Source organism: Mustela nigripes, chromosome 7, assembly GCF_022355385.1.
Source record: "Mustela nigripes isolate SB6536 chromosome 7, MUSNIG.SB6536, whole genome shotgun sequence".
NCBI classification, from domain to species: Eukaryota; Metazoa; Chordata; class Mammalia; order Carnivora; family Mustelidae; genus Mustela; species Mustela nigripes.
In genome coordinates, this window is record NC_081563.1 from 40,602,905 (window position 1) to 40,621,052 (window position 18,148).

An 18,148-nucleotide genomic window follows, 5' to 3' on the forward strand; every position below is an offset into this window, starting at 1 on the left:
GCACGGGGCACTCTCCGTGACACGGGTGACAGTGGCAATCCGCAGCGGGGGCGCTGGCAGCATTAACGCTCACCGATCACTGTGAAGTACTAAGCACTGAACTGAGTAACTTGACAGCCACTTCCTCACTGAAGGGCCCGCAGTCCGTGGATGAAGACACATCGCCTTCGAGAGGGCAACAGTTTTTTAGAAGGTTCCCAAGGGCTCCTGAGTGGCAGAGCCGTGAGTTAAGGCTGGGTCAGCTTTCCCGTGGTGCCCTAAATAACCTCATTAAACCGTGGAACGACGGAGAGACCGATTCAGGATGCGAGGCTGGCAATTTCCAAATTACTCTCTTTTAACGGTCAAACTCGGAAAGAAACTTGTTGTTATTGTATTTCTCCATAGGTAGCTGGGGTTTCCAATTTTTGTGGCTGACCCACGGCAGATTTTTTTAGGACCTGGGGGACCTAAAAGGACCTTTAGGACCTTTTTAGGACCGTGAAACAGCAAACTCCGAGCGCAGTAAAAGCCGGACTATTCAAATGTCGCCAAGGTGCTTCTCCCCGTCGCCCTCCTCCTGATGCACACGTTCTTCATTTCCTTCCTTATTTACTGAGATATATATCCTGTGCACACATCTTAAATACACAGCCCAATTTATTTTTCTGTATGTACCAACCCATGTAACCACCACCAGATGAAGATAGGGAACCTTCCAGGATCCATTTTCCAAGGTTCTCCCATGTCCCCTTCCCAGTCAACACTCCTCTGCCCCCACAGTAGCTGCTGTCCTAAACTTTATCACCATATGGAATTTTGCTTGTTTCTGAATCAGCAGAAATCACACATTGCGTCTTTGGTGTAAAAACAGGTCTTTTGTGCAGTTTTGGCGATTCTGGGGGTCAAAGCAAGGTTCCCAGGGCAAAATTCCCGACAATGAAAACCTACGATAACATCACTACACTGTCCGCTCCATCAGCTTTGTGAGACCCTCCCACGATACTGGAAACTCCTCTTCCCAGAACCCCTGTTGCTGCCTAAGAGGCCATGTCCTCGAGGGCTGGACAAGCCCCTGGCCACTGAGCTTCAAGCACGGTCAGTAACTGAATCTGGTAGTAACAAGCTGTGTTTACCCCACTTGTCACCCTCTATCCTTTATGCGCTGACAGCCACCACCTTTCACTCCTCAGGAAGGGCAGTAGGCCATGAGGATGTGGCTGAGGCCCTTCCCGGGAGAGGAAGGATTAAATGGTCTGGAATGCCTGGGCTCCAAGGGCTCTCCAGGGTCGGGCTGCTGAGGCAAAGTGCTTGCTCCCCAGTCACCCGCGCACTGCCCGCCGCCCCAGGAGACCCTCGGAGTGGGAAGCACTGCAAGGGAGTGAGAGGAGGCCACCCAGTCATCAACCCTACACAGGAGGAGCCCTTACTGCAAAGGGCCTTCCTGGGAAATCTAGGCAGAAAAGCTAGATTTGGGGGGCGGGGGGTGGATTCATCAAATTTCCTTTTGGAGGATACAAACAGCCACAGAAAGAGATTCTGAGAAAGGCAGACACCCCTAATGGCTAGGAGGGAACGGGCTTTTCTTTTCTTGGTTTTCTCCCCACAGCCTTGACCACCTCCTGAAGCACAGCGCTGCTCACCTCAACTCCTTGGCATGGCCCCAATTTCACTTCCCAGAGCAGTTATTTTTAGCTGCACTGAGCACCTGTTTGTTTCCATGGCTGTTTAAAATTCTAAATCTGCTGGCGTATTACGACACTGGACACTTGCAAAGGATCTAATATGATCAGCCGGAAGTGGCAGACCCTTAGGAATTCATACTCTCGTCCAAGTATGTACGGCTGACACGTAAATACAGTGACCCTACCTTCCAAATAAAACATCGGGGCCTGGGATTTCACAGAGGATATTTTTGGAGGTGTCATTTGGATGGAGAACAGGAGAATCACAGCATATTCTTGATTTGCGGAGATACTGTGGGGATTTGATCGTCTGTGAGGAGGACTATTTGACAATTTCAGAACTGGAAATGAGGGAGACAAAGGCCACTCCCAAATTCAGCATGTTGAAGCCCAAAGCAGTCTCCTATCACAGCTGCTCGGGTCCCAAAGAGAGCTGGAGTCCATTCCCCACATCCAGCCACTACAAGTCCTCCCTTGTCCCTGGCACACAGGACAACTGGCGATTTCTCCTCCTCCTCTTTGTTCTCCTCTTCATCTTCTGGGCTCCCCTTAGGTCAACCCATTTCCCCTGTCTAAGCCTGTGTACTCCCCTATTACCACCAACTGCCAAGATTCCTCCATTCAAACACAGTCTCTTCTGCTGGGGCACAAGTTCTGTCTTGTTCTAGTCTACGGGGGGAGCGGGGAAGGCAGTTTTCTAAAGGCTGGTCAATGTCCTAAGCCTGTAACTGACACAGGAGGGTCTTCTGACCCTTCCTACGACTCTGTCTGGACCCCACAGTGACCCTGACCACAGCCTGCTCAGCCGAGGACTGGGCACGCCCAATCCGTGAATGAGCATAACCTTCCTCCAGGGCTGAAGATACTGACCTGTACCCAGGCCCAAGCCTATCTGCAGCTCACATGGAAACATGTGAGAAAACGCTCAACGGAAACAAGAAGACCACATGCATCTGTACGAAGTACCCCCACTTTCCCACCTCCCTACATCTACTCCTGTAGGTCCCTCGCCCCGTCTTCTCTTCTCCCTCTTTCAGTTCAGACTCTTCAATATACAGATCCTTACAAAACACCGTCCAGACCCCAGGCTCCGATAAGCCTTCCTCAGAACCATAGGTCAAACACAGGAAGGCATCCCAGGGCCAGGAGGAATGCAGTCATGATAACAACAGCAGCCACAATAATAATTATCGCGTGTGTCCTAGCAGGGGGCCCTGCGCCTGGGCCTTTCACATGGACTAACCATTGAATCCTCACAGCAAGACTACACGAGAGGCACTGGCACTGCCCAGAGGTACAGAGAGGCCAGGTGACTGGCTGAAGATCATGTCCACTGCTGAGGGGCACAACCAGGGTTTGAGCCCAGCCCATCAGAGGGGACGCTGCAGACTGTTACCACCAGGAGCTTAAGCCCAGCATTGGCACACCTCGGAGAACCTCTATACCTCTTTTTTTTTCTTAAGGGATGCTAGATTTTTACATGATATTTTTTAACTTTGTGAGATCACTGTTTTAGCCCCAAGCCACAAGTGAAAGGAGACTGGGTCAGCGGGCGCAGATCATGGGCGCAGATCACGGGCACAGATCACAGGCGCAGATCACGGGCGCTCTCAACAGAGCCTCAGGCATCTGCGCAGGCACTGTTAGGTGAGGGCTTTCCTTCCAGTCCTGGAATTAGGGTTTAAATGTTTGCGGTTTCAGACAGCCCCTCCTACCTAAATGAGAAGCTAATGGAGGGCAAGGAGTGGGTCTTAGGAGTCATCATGTTTTGTGAAACCCTTCACAGCCTCATGTCATCCTGGTAGAACAGGGGAGAGACTTACCTTCACAGAGACCCTACTATGTGCCAGGTCCTTCCACGTACAAGCTAGTTTAATCGTCACAAGGACCCGTTGAGTCTGGTTATAGTGATCTAGCCTCTTTTTAAACGAATGAAGATGGGGACGTTCGGAGGGGTTTAGTCTCTGACCTAAAGTCACAGCTCGTGGAACAGAATGGAAATAACTGTTGATCTGCTCTCTCGGTGGTTCCAGGCAGGAAAATCAATTCCTCATTAATTAATGAGGGGACTGTTTATGTTTCAAAGGCTCTCAGAAAATAATAAAGTACTTGGATCCTGGGCTAACTGAATTCTCTGAGCTCTCTTGTTGGCTGTCTTGAAGCCTGAAAACTGCACTAGAAGTACAAGCTTATCTGACAATGTTTACCAAATCCCTTCTCATGTGTGAGGTTTGCCCTCAAAGTGAAGGAGCAGAGCTGGGAGTAAACCCATCATGCTGTGTGGCAGGAGGCCATCCTACGCTGGTGAAGCCTTGTGCAGAATCCTAGACTCTACCATTCCCGAGCCGTGCCTCCCTCAGGACCGTCTTCTGGCTTCTCCACACTTCCGTGTTCCTACTTAAAAATGAGGAAGACGAGCCTGGTACTCACTAGTAGTCCCTGCCTCCCAGGGCTGGTGTGAGGATTTTATTAGTTCAAAAACATGCGTAGAACCAGGTCTGGCACAAGGCAAGCACTCCAGAAGTGGGATTATTGTTTAAAACCCCAACCTGCTGCTCCATTATCATCCTCCAGGAAAGGGAGAGGTCCTACTAGACAAGGACAAGGGGTTGAAAACGGCCCGGATGAACCCAGCCCTCCACACGGTCATCAGATGCTTCCTTCGATGGCTTACTGAAAACTGTTCCTGCGTTGACTATGTCTCATTGTGTATGGTGGGTTTTCACTTGATCCTCTAGGGTTTTCCAGGTAAACAGTAGTTGTTTTCCAATCTTTATTGTCTTGGCTACTGTACCAATGCAACCCTGCTCTCTCCCTTCCTAGCCCTTTGCACTTCTAGTCTATCTTGTCAACTTGGCAATGACCCTGAGGCAGTGCTAGAGATCCCTGCTGTCCGGAGAAATATTAGGGTGCCAGAGAGGGACTACAGCTGTGCTAGGCCCAAGGCCTCGCCAGCAGGGCGGAAAGTTCCCAGGAGAAGCTGCGACGGCAATGGGAAGACACAGCATGTATGGGGAAGGCGCAGGCAGGACAGGAGACCAAGGAGGCAAGAAAGAGGCAGAGCTGAGGTCATTATAATAAGCCAGTAGTGATCAGATCATGGGGAGTGCCCCCCCAGGAGGCCTGATACAGGGCTGGGGCTCAAAACGTACTGGTGCATCAACATGACCTGTGAAGATCATGTCCTATCCCCATGGGCATAACCTAGGACAGGCCCTTCCAGATCCCCCCCTTCTCCAGGATTTTAAGTCTATGGAGACTCAAATGCTGCCTTGGGTTACTAAGAGACACCCATATCTCAAATATAGATCCTTGCAAAGAAGGTGGACAGTTTCCTCATTCATTAACATTCTGACTGAGCTCCCTGTCTGCTCAACTGGTCTCCTTGGGAACGTGCATACAGGCCATTTCAAGGGGGGGGGGGGGTCATTTTAAAATCCGAAGTTACAGTATCTGTAGCAGGTTTCTAGGCAAAGGGGTTGCTCCCCATTCCCTGGGCCTCCTCCCCAAGTCAGCCCTGGGTGTCAATGAGACGCCCCGGGGTGACCCGGGAATGTGGATTTCAGCAAGCACCCAGCACCCAGGATGACTATGAAGCCGGGGTCCAGAGACTATAGTTTGAGAATCACTGTCCTGATGGTTCTGAGGGTTTGATGCCTCTGAGTGACCTTATCATAGTTCCCCACTCCCTCCTCTGACCCAAGAAGCCCGATCAGATATTGGAGCAGATCCTCCTAGGAGCATAGGCAATGGGCAGATCAAAGGAAGAAAAGCAGGCCTTTACAACCCCTGGCATGGCCACCCCACCCCCAAACAATGGGAGATGGAAAGGGTTACAGAGTATCCAACTGAGCCCTCCGGTCTCATTCAGGCACTCACGCAGGACAAGCAAGCGCCAGTAGCCTCCTGTGTAACCCAGGCCACAGCCTCAAGCAAAGGAAGGTAAAGATGCCACCTGGGTTTCCATCCTCCTGTGGGCCCGACATTAGAGTCTCAAACTGCCTTCTTCCTTGGGCTGCGTCCAGGGATTTACGGCCTTGTTCACAGTCCAGGCCCTTCCTGCATGGCTCACCTGCTTTCCCACCAGATACATACATATTCACTTGTCTCACCTGGAGAAAACTCGCATAACGAGACACTGTGTTTTAATGGGGGCGCTTTTTAGATTAAGAGAAATATTTGTCCCTGTGACTCAATGATGGCTGTAAAATTCTATAAAAGATTTGGAGGAGAAAGATATTAATGACATGCAAAGCCCAGAATATTCTGAAAAGTCACCTTGCTCTTCTTAATTTCATATTGACTCCTAAGGTGGCGGTGGAAGGGGTCAGAATTCTGTGATCTATCACTTCTTCAAGATAATAAAAAACAAACTGAAGATTAAAAATGTGGACCACAGGGGTGCCTAGGTGGATCAGTGGGTTAAAGCCTCTGCCTTCAGCTCAGGTCATGATCCCAGGGTCCTGGGATCAAGCCCCACATCGGGCTCTCTGCTCAGCAGGGAGCCTGCTTCCTCCTCTCTTTCCCTGCCTACATCTCTGACTAGTTGGAATCTCTGCCTATCAAATAAATAAAATCTTTAAAAAAAAAAAATGTGGACCACAAACATTGCCGCCACCACCACCCCCACCGCTTTCTGGAACTGTCTCTTCCATAAAAAGGCAGCTCCTACCATTCCAGTCCGCCTCCAGTGGACTGGGGTATTCAGCTCCAGGCTGGTGGCAAAAACTAACACTGCTTATGTGACAAGATAAACACATACCTAGAAATCACTCTGAAAACAAGGAATGGTAGGAATTTAGCTTTTCTGTGATGAATTAGATATGGCTCACTCCCTCACTTCCTTCAGGTCTCTGCTCCAATCTCACCTCCGTGAGACCTTTCCTGACACCTGTGTGTAAGGCATCCTGACCTTTACTCTCTCTGGGCCTCACTCTGCTTTATTTTCTTTATCACCACCCGATACACTGTGTGTTTGTTCACTGTCTCTCCCCCTATCTAGAAGGTAAGCAACTGGAGAAGTGACATTTGATTCATTGCTACATGCCCAGCCAGTCCCTTGAAAGTGTCTGCCGTGTCACCGTGCTCAAGTAGCTGTTCAAGCAAGGAACCCACCCACCTGCCAAACTGCCCAACAGACTGCCCGTTTACCCGGGTATCTACCCATTTAGTAAATGCCAACCATGATGGAGATGCCATGATGGACGTTCTGTGAACAGGGCTCGAGACTAGACTTGGTGTTTGTTCCTGGAGAGACAGATACCTGGCAGATGTGTGTGAATAGAAGACAAGTGCCAGAGGAGAAAAGGCAGGAGCTATGAGAACAGGAAGAGGTGAGCGCTCTTTAAGATGAGGGGACCAAGGAAGTCTTCTAGAGAAAGTGACGTGGAGGCTGGGAGGGGGTTATCCACATGAAGAATAGGGTGAATGGGAAGCACAAGGGAAGGTCCAAGGTGGGAAGAGCTTGATGGCTGTGAATAAGGAAGAAAATGACACAGAAGACAGGAGTCAGACCACACCTGTCCTCTTCACCAAGGTGCTGTGAGCCTGGCAGGTGGTACATTCTAGACCTAAATCATAGTAAGGATCATGCATCAACCCTGCTTACAAGATTCATAGAAGCAAGGAACAAACAAGTTTTTCTTCCCATACCAGTTATAAAAGAGTACTAAAATTAATTTTATTTATTTATTTATTTAAAAGATTTTATCTATTTATTTGACAGACAGAGATCACAAGCAGGCCGAGAGGCAGGTAGAGAGAGAGAGGCGGAAGCAGGCTCCCCACTGAGCAGAGAGCCCGACGCGAGGCTAGATCCCAGGACCCTGGGATCATGACCTGAGCCGAAGGCAGAGGCCTTAACCCACTGAGCCACCCAGGCGCCCCCTAAAATTAATTTTAAAATATGGGTTGAAATCCCCCTTTGGTACTGCATCAGTGAGGATGCTTCTTAAGTATCTGAGAAACCTTAGTATGAGGAATCAACGTAACTTAAACATTTTTGTTTAATACCATGAATACCAGAATACCATGGAGCTCCTTCACACTGTCGATCCAAATGGCATTTCTGATCGCAGAGTGGAGTAATTGTTCACAGTCAGGAGACTGGATTTATGGACATTGTCTTAAAGGCAAATCTTTTTCTTTTTTTTTTTAAGATTTTACTTATTTATTTGACAGAGACAGAGAGATCACAAGTAGGAAGAGAGGCAGGCAGAGAGAGAGGGGGAAGCAGGCTCCCTGTCAAGCAGAGAGCCTAATGCAGGGCTCGATCCCGGGACCCTGAGATCTTGACCTGAGCTGAAGGCAGAGGCTTAACCCACTGAGCCACCCAGGAACCCCTTAAAGGCAAATCTTTAAAAGCCTATTTTCTTTTCCACTAGAACAAAACATCTTATCAAACTTTGTGTCCTGGGTTTATTTTTTCCTGCTAAAATTATAAAATTGAGTACAATAAATGAGGGCCTCCTTACTGAACTGTAAGCTCCTTGAAGGGAGGCATTATCTCTAGATTCCCAGCACCAAGAACAGCTCCCAGCCCATAAAAGATCCTTTAAAACAAGTTTAATGAGATGAAAGGGCCTCAGTTAGCCAAGATTTTGATAGCCTGGTTTTGCGTAGATCCCACTCTCAACCCAGAATCTGCCAGATGCTAGCTGAAGGATTACAGGCTCTGGAACTGACTTTTTCCAGAAAATGAAGTGCAACAATAACTGATCAAGAGTGAACCCTCCAGAAGCCCAGGACTTGGCAGTTCATAATTGGGTTAATCAGTAAGAGGGAATATTGTCTTGTCCCCCAAATGCAGGCAAAACCAAGATTGTTCACAGATCTTTTTGCATTATTACCTTAACCATCTTCTATGAGAGTCTGAACTTGGCACAAAACCATTAACCCACTGACACATTCTGAGGGCACCCAGTCCACAGGGCCATGGAGGACTGCAGAGCCTCTCTGGGCAAAAACAAACACAAAAAGGTCTCAGGGATAAAAGGGCCACCAAGATGGCAAGATCAGTGTTGGGTGGGTAGAGGAACAGCCACTAACTCCCCCACAAGGTGGATGGCATCCCAACAGACCAGTCCCAGAGACCGCCCTGGGGCCATGTAACCTCATATTCCCCAGAGGCCACTGCCCAGAGCCCTCCCAGGCAGGATACAGAGCCCAACAAGTGAGAGGTGATGTCCCTAAGCAGCTGGACCATCAATTTGGAACAGTCTATCTTGGTCAATAATAAAAGGTCAGCTGTGAATGACAGACGAACATCACGCCAAGAAAAGAACTGCAGGTCAGTTCTTAGCAACAGAACTCTGAAGAAAGCAGCCTACTAGATGACAGTCTGTATCAATGGCTTCTCAATCCCCAGGATCCAACTGAGGTAGTGATTTAATTTTTACATAATATCCAGTTTTAAAAATGCACACGAGGGAAGAAAATCACGTAGAAAACCTTATATGAACAATCCAGAAGAAAGGACAGAAGCAGACAGGCACTCCTGCCTGCTGCCCACAAAGGCTTCTGGGACCCATCAATTCCCCCAGAGGGCATGTGCATAACATCTATCTGCTCACGAATCCGGCATCTTAAGACGTGAAATACTCCACCTTTAGTGGGCAGTCGGTCCAACAGAGTGGTGGTACCTCCGTGGCAGGAAAACGAAGACTTTAATACACGCCTTACCTCCTGCCTCCAGCTGGAGGCCGGAGTGACAGTCATGCCCCCTTCGCACGCTGCTAGCAGCTAGCAGCAACAGAACATGGTGAACGACTCTGGAAAAAAGATGGCCAATTCCTCAAATGTTTAAACACCGCCTTCCCGTCTGACCCAGCAATTCCACTCATCAGGCCCACAAAAACTGAAAATATGGGTCTATTTTCATACAAAAACTTGTGCACAGATGCTCATAACAAGACCATTCATAACAGTAAAAAAGTGGGAACACCACAATTGTCCATTGACAGATGAGTAGATAAGATGTACATCCATGCGATGGACTATTACTCAGCCATAGAAAATTATTTAAACCTGATTATCCCTGTAACACGAAGAAACCTTGGAAAAATAGTGCTAAGTGAAAGAAGCCGATCACAAAAGGGCACACGTTCTGTGACTCCACTTACACGGAATGTCCAGAACTAGCAATTACACAGAGACAAAAAGTAGATTAGCAGTCACTGGTGTTGGAGGAAGAAGGTAAAAGAGAGGGCATGCTAGCAGAGATGAGTTTCTTCTGGGGGTGATAAAGTATTCTGGGGTGAGGTGACGGTGACAGCTGCGTCATTCTGCGAGGGTACTCAAACCCCGGTTCGCTTTCATAAAGGCGTGAAGTTTATAGGATGTGAATTAGATCTCAATTAAATAAATAAATCGGATGTATTTTTAAGCCGTGACAGAAAGCAAGAAAAGGAAAAACGCTCTGGCCCAGTATTTCTGCGAATAAGGCCTGAAATCTTTACATCCAACTGGCATACCCCGAATGACGACTCCCAGCCCCAGCTGCCCATCAGAATCACCCAGGGAGAACTTTCAAAAAAACACAGTTGATGCTAACATGCAGCCAGAACTGAGAACTACTGCCCTAAAATTTGAGCTTTTAAAAGAGTCCCTGGTGTTGGTTTAGATATCTGTTATTTTATCCTTTCTCATAAACATGAGATGGACAAAATTTTAGGTGGCTCGCCATCTCTGGCTGTTAGAACTGGAATTTCATTTTATGGTCTCTTCCACATTAAAAAAAGGTGGGGGGGAGGGCCGGGGATCAGCAAAAAGATCAGCATGTTGCCATTTTATAGACCAAGAATCTGGAGTACAAAATGGCTAAGATGCACACTGAGGTCACCAGAGTGAGTGGGGGTGGGGATCAGATTACGATTTCGTCCTTGGGAACCTAGGACTCCAACTTGAACCAGCAGAACAGCCACAGGCCACGGTGTGAGGAACAGGAAGGCTGGCTGCAGCCTCAGCCAGGGGACCCTGCAAACTCTCAGGCACAAGGTCTTCACCTTCCGATCTGGTAAAATGGAACCACCCCTCTCCCGCGCCCCACCCGGCCTCCCCCAAACAAACCTGTTCTCTTTCCAGGGCTGGGAAGAAGAGGTTTATTCCGCCTCCCTGTCTCAGGTAAGCTACCCCAAAGCGCTCACTTATGTGGAACATGCTTATCTGATATTCATTATTTTCCCATAAGCCGGTGAAACCCCCGTCAGGTCTGCATTAGGCTCCCCGTTCGTGTTGGGGCCCCAAAGCTGTTTCCAATTGGCAAAGTCATGGCCAGTGCGTGTTGTTCATTAGTATGTTTGTGGGAGGCTGTCCGGGCCTCCACCTAGCCACTGGCCGTGGGAAATTCTTCCCAGATCAGAGGACTCTCCAGGCTCAAGACCAGAAAGGAGGAAGCTACCTCCACCTCTTCCCGGGGTCCCGCTCACAGCCCCTTCCCTACTTGCACTTGCACGGAACACAGGAACACACAGAGACGGCTCGTTTGGGTTCTGATTCTCTGGAGTAACTTCTCAACGACTTTTAGGGCAGTTCCCTGGCTTCTCCATCCCTCTCTCCCTCTCTCAGCTGTTTTATAAGCGGAATTCTAATCTGGGTTTCTTCACAATGTCGCCTTTGACTACAAGCTAATAAAACCCCAAACGGGAAATTCAGGAGTAATGGAGAGGCCACGTGACTATAACCGAAGGTTGTTGGTCAAGTTGCTTTGGTTTTCAAGCTTGTACCCCCATCTGGGGGCTTCAGTCCCTCTACCAGCCTTTGTGGCCATCAAGAGGGTCTTTGTCTTTTGTCACGCGGAATGAGAGGAGGCCTGAACCTTTGCTGAGGAGTGCCATCAACCTCCTCACAACCCTGCAAGACCCCCGCACACCGCTCTCCACCTCTGCTACCCTGTCCAGTGCTCATGCAGGCAGCTGCCTCTCCAGAGCCCATACCTGCCACCAAATCTGCTGGAGACACAGCGCTGGCCGCCCAGCACACCCGGGAGGCTGGCCACAACCTGGGCAGGGGCACCTTTTCTGTTATGAGCATGCAAATCATTGACCTAAAAATCAGGTAAATCAATGAGAAGAAGAAAGGTGTTTCGCAGCACCCTGAATTCCCTGGTTGTAGCCGAGAGCTGTCTTGTAACAGCCACCTCGTATTGTGATGTATTTTTGAATTTTGTTTTTAATTGCAGAGGACTGGGGAACATCTTGATTTCAACAGGAAGTGGTAGCAAATGCTAACAGGCTTTCAGAAGACGGCCTTCTGTTTTTTTGTTTTTGTTTTTCTTTAAGATATTATTAATTTATTTGACAGAGAGAAGGAGAGATCACAAGTAGGCAGAGAGGCAGGAGGAAGCAGGTTCCCCGCTGAGCAGAGAGCCTGATGCAGGTCTCGATCCCAGGACCCCGAGATCATTACCCAAGCCAAGGGCAGTGGCTTAACCCACTGAGCCACCCAGGTGCCCCCTCAGGAGACTGCCTTTTGATCTCAGGATAGTCTTTTGTGAAATCAGGGTTTCTCAGCCTTTCTTTCATTATTGCCCACCTTAAGGAGTATGTGATAGACTTTTCTGCCTACTTGTGCTCTCCCCACTCAATGAAATCTCAATACCATAGATACACTGTGTCTCTCTTCAAGTACAGTGACCCTATGGAGGGCCATGCACCATTGTCATAGCTAGATTTTTTTTTGTGGTCCCCTTGGAGGCAATATACTCTGAGAATGCATAAACACAATTTTGTTTCAAATTGCAATCATTACAATGACAGCAACACTAGAAACAACAATGGAAAATTCTTAGACAGTAATAGTTACTTGGTAGACTCTTTTCTAAGCATGTTACCTGTACTCATGTAAACTCACAATGCTATTATCATTTAATAAATGAAGAAAAGGAGGCGCAGAGAGGTGAGGTGACTTGCCCAAGGCCACATAGGTAGCATGTGGTCGAGCTGGGAGTCACGCCCAGTCTCCACACCCTGAACCACTAGGCAACACTGCCCTTCCCACACAACTGCTTGTCTCTTTATCACACAGAAACCAAACCATTCAAACCCTGCAATGGAACCACCCATCATCACAAGACACTTCCACAAAGGAACAATTCACACATTACTAAACTGGCCACGAAGCTAGGAAGACACCCCAAGACAGGCCCACCCAGAGCACCAGCGCAGGTCTGCATGATGGGTCTGCGAGACGGCAGGAGAGCAGACTATACGCAAGCCTGAATATTTAACAAGCCTGGGGTGTGGCTACAAGCTTCCTAATCAATACTGACCTTATTGTAAGAATTCCAGCCTAAATGGAAGTGAAGAGGGGACTTAGCTGCCCCAGTGTGAGCCACCGTGGTGGCTCCACGCAGTGCAAAATTAGTCTCCGGTATGTTGAAAGGTGAGGTATTTAATCAGACATATTTTATTTTGGTTGCACATTTTTACATAGTAAAATGAATTATTTAAAAAAAAAATCAAGTCCAACATTCGAGAAACTCCCAAAGCATGACCCATAGCAGAGGCTCTGACGTCACCTGCTCACCGTCCAGGGAGGGCTCTGTGGTCTGGCTGAGGGTGCCCAGCTGCACAAGCCATAGCAGATTCAACCCAGACCCTGCACCCAGCTCCTGCTAAGGCATTTCAGCTCCATCCCCTCTGACCTTCCAGCCCAGGTCAGTCGGCTACAGCCTTGCTACAGCCTTGTCTTCCCACCTGCCAGCACCAATTCCATCCAAGTCTGGGCTGGGCCCAGCAGCACTAGGGGTCAGGCTCTCTGGGAGACTCTGACATGAAGGGGCCCGCGAGTCACAATCCTAGCTCCACTGCCTGTCATCCCCACTTTCAGAAGGTGACCTTAACTCTGACCAAGATCACAGCCAACTGTTCCAAGCTCCCCATCTGCCTCTGAAAAGACAGGCCGCTTTCATGTCTGCTCTTAAGGCCCATCTGTGGGAGCAGGGAGTTCTCCGGACTTTCCCAACTGTGTGTGCTCCTGCTCCTTACTGCCTTCTTCCCACTCATGCATCTCTAACTTACTGCACGCCAGTCACTGGGGAACCAAAACAGACAACTTATCATTGCATAGTGTTTCCAGCAGTATGAAGGAAAAAGAACAGAGGGCCTAATTTAGAGTGGGGCAGATGAGTGGAAATTATCTTGAGGGGTGAAGGTAACAACATTCTAGGCAGAGCAAACCCCGAGCAGGGAGACGAGAGAGGTTGTATTCAAATAATCTGAAAGCAGGTGGATGAGACCAGGAGGCACCAGGGGACCAAGGAAGACAGAGAAGCCGCCTCTGTATGTGTGTGTGGGGGGGGGGGGGGAAGGGGGGGGGGGGGGGGGGGGGGTGCCTGTTGCTTCCCCTCTCCATCCACGGGGGCAGCCGTGAAATCTCTGCAGTAGGGGGTCTGGGCCAGGAGGTGGGACACCGGCTGAGTCACACTTTCTCAGACCTGAAATTAGGAATGATCCTAATCCCTAAACCACATGGGAGGTGGCAATTAAGGGCATTTGGCCTCCAGAGCAGGGGTTCCTCACCTGGCCGTCACACTGCAATCACCTGGAGCCTTACAAAGTCCCGATGAGTGGGGCCCACTCCGGGCCTGGCCCCGGCATCCCGAGTTGTCAGAGTTCTCGTGGTGACGCTGAGGCACCAGCTGCCGCAGGAAGGAAGGACTGCACAGAGCAGGGCAGGGCACCGGGCACGTGGCAGATGCTCAAAAAACCCGAGTGGTCGCCTACAGCGGTGTCTCCACTCCTTACACCCCCCCCAACCCCCCCCCACCCCGCCCCGCTTCAGAGATGTTCAAGTTCCCCAACAAAATCATCCCTCAGCCCTCCTGCAATCACTCTGGTGTGGATGACTTTGGGGAGAAAACTCTAACCACTGCTTGCCCGTCAAATTCATAACGACACAAAGTAGCAAGGGAGTTGCCAGGGGAAGGAGGAAGAGGGAGCTGTTCAGTGGGGACAGAATTTCAGTGTGGGAAGATGAAAAAAGTCCTGGAGACAGAGGGTGGAGACAGATAGCTGCCCACGGTGCAAAGATAGTAACCAAACTATACACACAGGAAAGGTTAAGATAGTAAAATAGTATGTAACGTGTATTTTATCATGATTTTTAAAAAACTCCTTAAAGTGGCAATTACTTATATTAAAAATGTCTTTCAATGTCCACAGAATATAAGAAATATCACCTTCAACAATAATGAAAAGAATACATGTATACTCTTCCATCTCTAAGAATCCACCCAACAGAAAAGCCACTCTGCTGTCAAGATACATGTACAAGTGTGTTTGGTGGGGCAAGAAGCAACAGGGCAAGAAACATAAACAACCTACAAGTTCATCACTAAGTGCGTGTAAGTCAAGATCCTCTTGGGAATATTACACAAACCCGAAAAAAGACTGGGCTAGTGTATCTCTGCAGACAACAACTCGGGCAAACAACAGAGTATTCAGGAAGACACTGGCCCCTGGCATCTGAACTCCTCCCCATATCTAGGAATCCCTGCCCCTTTCAAGTCCTGGTGGGAGACAGGGTCCACCTCTCCTGCTGGGGGCCACAAATGCTGGTAATATTAACTGCAGCAGGGCATCGGTCTGGTTTTGTGCCATAACGGTGGTGGCGGCTGTCGTCTGGGCTGCTGCCTGGTCTCCACAGACTGAGTCTATGGCTTCCTCAGCAAGTCTGGGAACCACCCTGATGTCCTTTCAAGAAATGCCTTCTCTGCGGCTCTCAGCCAGTTGAGAGAGCTATTGTTTGCAACTAAGAACCCTACTGATGAAAACGGAGTAGGACTTGTTTTTTAACAACAACAAAAATAGGTCCTTATGTATCAATAAATAAGGACAGCTACCATTTCTTGAGCAGTTACTGCATGCCAGGCCCTGTTCTGATTACTTTTCAATGTGCTAATTCAGTGTCCATAAGACCCCCATGAGGTTTGTAGGATTAATCAATCTCATTTTACAGATGAGGGAATGCAGGCTTCGATGACGGTAGGTCAAGTGCCCCAAGTTACAAAGTTTGTAGGCAGTGGTTCGTGAACCCAGGAAGTCTGGCTCCAGAGCCCACAAGCCCAGCCCTTCTGCAAACATGAAACTGCAGAGATCTGAAGAGGGACCATAGGGAGCTGTCCACACCTGTTACCTCTGGGATGGGACTGAGGGCTGGGGCTGGAGGAGGCTGCTGGCCCCTTCCTTCTATTTGATTTGAATCTTTTGCAACAAAAACCATTCATGTGCTACTTTCAGATAAAGTGGAGTGACTAAACTTGAACTAGGGTGCTTGAACACAGAAGGCGTCGCAACAGAGACTCCATTGCCAGCAGGAGCCTCCTGCTGCCACCCCCAAGGGCCTGAGGAGGATTCAGCCCCAGATCTGCCAGGGGTTTCCTCCTGGCTACCCCAACACAGTGCACTCCCAAGGTATCCACTGTGATATGGCCCCAGCAGATGCTAGCTGTGTAAATCACACAGGCTCTTTGCCCTGGGTTCAAGGGCACCTGGGAGCCCACATTCTGCACCCTACTCTTAAAGTTTGACCGGTCTTAAGGCACCCTGGGGTCCCATACACCCTCCTAGGATCTTCTGAACCACCCAGCCACTGCCCTGCCCATCAGAACCCGGCCTGGTTCTCCTACAGTTTCACTCTCCAAGGCCCAAGTTAGAGCCGAGTCTGCAGGCAGCCCCCAGGTTCTCCCGTTGCCTGCCCACACCATTGCCAGAGTACTCCTTCCTGTTTCTCAGCCCTCTTCTCAGTTTACCCACCCACTCCTCCCTTCTTCACTCAGATGGTCTATCTCACTCCACTCCTGAGAGCCGCCCACACTCCACTCTTTCACATGGACCTCCCCCCATGACCACACATGGGCAGAAGTTGCTAGGAACACCATCTTGATCACAGGTCTGCTCTCCAATGACTCTGACATCCTCCTGCTATTATTTCAAATGGCCCTAACCAGATGAGGGTCTGTTGATTGGTTGATTGGTTGGTTGGTTGGTTTGACATAGACTCCATGCCCAACCTGGGACTTGAACTCATGACCCTGAGATAGGAGTCACATGCTCTACCAACTGAGCCAGCCAGGTGCCCCCAGATGAGGTTTTTTTGGGGGGGAGGGGAGGTTTGTTTTAAATAATTTCAGTCCTACTGGAAAATAGCAAGAGTAAAATGGGTTCCATCTACTTAAACACCCCAAATGTTAACATTTAACCTGTCCTCTCTCTCTCCATATAGTTTATTCTCTGAACATTTGAGACTAAGTTGCACACATGATACCTTTTACCTCTAAATACTTTAGTATACATCTCCTAAAAATGGACATTCTCTTACATTACCAGGTTATTGGCCTAATCAGAAAGTTCACATCGACACAATACTATCATCCAATCTACAGACTTTATTCAACTGTCGCCAACTGTCCAAATGATGTCCTTCAGAGACAGAGAGAGGGAAAAAAAGAACAAACCCATGGTCTGGGATTCAGTCCAGGCTGAACACTGCTAGGAATTAACTTCCCAGTTTCCAGACATGTCCATCCAGACTGGACAAGTCACTGTCCTATCTGGGCTCCACCCCCCATCACCCATGAGGATAAAAGGGCAGAGACACCAAGGGCATCTTAGCCCAACTGCTTGATATATTGAAAGCGGTCAGCCAGTAGGGTCCTTATAATAACCCTCAGCTTCTCCCAGCCCTAAACACAGTCCATTCAACTGAAAAAACTGAAACTCATTTCACTGAGTCCTTACTAGGTCTGTGTGTCTTACTTGTGTCATCTCTACGAAGCTCCCCTCCCCCGCCGTGTCTACGGTTATCCCCATTTTGTAGTTGAAACAGCCAAGTCTGGAGTGGTTGAGTCATTTGCTCAAGGTCTTTCCAATGTTTCCAGAATTATAAGTGAGGCTGGCAGAAAACACACCTTGTCACTGGCTGTCTGACCCATGTTCTCGAGGCTGAAATAGTCCCCCAGGTGTGAGGGTGGCAGAGTCTCTGAAGAGAGACTCCCGAGGCTGCAGCGGCCACCGGGGACAGGACCCACATAGCCCTGTGGTGGCAAGAACACTGGTCCACGCATCTAGCACCAGGTCTCCAAGGCAGAGGAGAAAGGGATTCTGGAACCACAGTAAAAACAAAACTACGCCAAGTTCCATGCTACAACATGCTTTCTCTTTGTGGTCTGGAGTTGAAAATTCTTGTCTGCTCCCCAGGTATAGCTTTGCTCTCTGCAGCTGAAGAGGGAGCCATGTCCCTTTGTAGGAAGTTGGCCATACCCAGGGCAGAGATCAACTTCTGATGCATGCCCCAGAAGGGGACCAAGCACACACTCTGCTTCATGTGTTGCGTACGCCTCTGCATGGGCCACGCCATTTCACAGCCAGTCCCGTGACTTGGCCCAATCTGAGCTAGGACAGGACATTTGTCTCGAAGTCCTTGCGTTGTGCCAGTGCTTTCGAGAGAGGCAGAGGGGTCTGATGTTAGAAGCCGGCAACACATTA

General features: G+C 49.1%; 1 protein-coding gene across 2 annotated transcripts in view; it reads right to left on the reverse strand.

The window, feature by feature from the left end:
* Nucleotides 1–18,148, reverse strand: part of TCF7L1 (transcription factor 7 like 1) — a 154,446-nt gene that overhangs the window by 81,223 nt on the left and 55,075 nt on the right. The gene's annotated exons all lie outside the window — the stretch shown is intronic.